The sequence below is a fragment of the Orycteropus afer genome, unplaced genomic scaffold (genome assembly GCF_000298275.1).
Source record: "Orycteropus afer afer isolate SDZICR_OR568_19922 unplaced genomic scaffold, OryAfe1.0 scaffold00010, whole genome shotgun sequence".
Lineage (NCBI taxonomy): Eukaryota > Metazoa > Chordata > Mammalia > Tubulidentata > Orycteropodidae > Orycteropus > Orycteropus afer.
In genome coordinates, this window is record NW_006921597.1 from 25,533,447 (window position 1) to 25,535,584 (window position 2,138).

Below are 2,138 nucleotides of genomic sequence, written 5' to 3' on the forward strand. Positions count from 1 at the left end.
GGGTCTTCCCCTTTATCACTGACCTTCCACTTTATCAACCATGATATCTGTGGTGGTTATGTTTGTGTGTCAACTTGGCTGGACCTGGTTGAGTGGCTGGGCAGCTGGTGGTAGTTATTCCCCATGATGAGACTGGCAATCAACTCCGTGGTGGGATCTATGACAAGCAGCTAAGTAGCTGCCTTTGGGATGTGGTCTGCTTCCGGTATATAAGGAGAAACCTCGGGAATGGTCTTTGGCTTATGGCACGCTTGAACGCTGCATGTAGCCATGTCATTATGCAGCAGCTTGCCATGCTCTGCCAACCTTGAGACTTGCAAGGGACTTGAATTACTGGCCTGCCATGTGGTTTGTTCCTATCAGGACTGTTCCCTTTTACTTGTCAACCTTGGGCTTGGCAGCCTCAGCAGCCAGCAGCTGTCTGAGTGAAGAAAAACCTCTAGCTTCAGTGGGTCAGGAGCAGGAGGCAGAGCTGAAGTCCAAGCTGAGGGGCTTTCACCCAGCCCCTAGAGCCTGGCCCTTTTAACTCAGACTTAAAGCCTCCTAACTGTAAGAGAATAACCTCTTGCTTTTTAAGGCCATCCCATTTGTGGTATATTTCTTATCAGAGCAGCACTAGGTAACCAGAACAATATCCTTCTCCAGGGAATGATCCCTTCTACAAACTTGACTGTGATAGTTGGAGCTGTGTGTCCACTTGATTGGACCCCAGTTCTGTGTGGTTGTTCCTATGTTGGGATTGGATGACTGTGTTCTGAGTGGCCAATCTGCCCAAGGGGAGTTTCCCTAGGGGTGTGGCCTGCTTCCAGATATCCAGGGACATCCTGGGGAGAGAGACATTCTTCTGTGGATTGGGACTCTGGTGTGCTGCCTACAACTTTCCATGAGTGAGCAGCCCACCGCTCGGCCTGGAGATCTTGGATTCATCTTTTGTTGGCCAGTGTACTGCCTGCCAGCCTTGAGCTTCTTGGCCCCCTGCAGTTGCGGAAGCTAAGGTTGCCTCCAGCCTGCTGAGGTTTCCTCCAGGGACTTTGGACTTGCTGGCTTCTATATGTTTGTGAGCCATTTTCCTAAGATAAATTTCTCTCTTTCTTTATATATATATAAGCTTTGCTGTATTTGTTTCTCTAGAGAACCCAGTCTAATACACTGACCACAGTAGGTGAGATGAAGTCTGGCCATTTTCGCTTCCAAGGAGCATTCTGTCTGCATTTCTTCCAGGACAGATTTGTTAGTTCTTTTGGGAGTCTATATAATACTTTCAGTATTCTTTTCCAACACTACAACTCAAAAGCATCAACTTTTCTTCAACCCTCCTTATTCATTGTCCAGGTTTCAAAAGCATATGAGGCTTGGGTTAGACATACCTTAGTCTTCAAAGAGACACCTTTGCTTTTCATTACTTTAAAGAGGTTGTTTGCAGCACATTTGCCCAGTGCAATACATTGTCTGATTTCTTGACTGCTGCTTCCATTGATGTTGACTGTGGAATGAAGTAATATGGAATCTTTGACAACTTCAATCTTTTCTCCATTTATTGTGATGCTGCTTATTGGTCTAGTGAGGATTTTTGTTTTCTCTTTGTGAAGGTGTAATGCATATGCAGATTATATTCTTTAATCTTCATCACTAAATGTTTTTTGTTTTCTTCACTTTCAGCAAGCAAGGCTGTGTCATCTGCATTTCATAGGTTGATAATGTGTCTTCCTCCAATCCTGATGATGCATTCTTCTTTGTATATACAGTACCAAGGATTATTTGCTCAGCATACACATTAAGTAAGTATGGTGAAAGGATACAACCCTGACACACTTCCTTCCTGATTTTAAACCATGCAATATTCCTTCGTTCTATTCAAATGACAGTCTCCTGGTCTATGTACAGCTTCCTCATCCTCCTCATGTACACAATTAAGTGTTCCAGAATTCCCATTCTTCTCAATGTTACCCATATTTTTTTTTATGGTCCACACAGTCGAATACTGTTGCATAGTCAATAAAACACAAGTAAAAATCTTTCTGGTATTCATTACTTTCAGTCAAGATCCATTTGACATTCAGCAATGATATCCTTAATTCCATGTCCTCTTCTGAATCCAGCTTGCATTTCTGGAAGTTCCCTGTCAATATACTACTGTT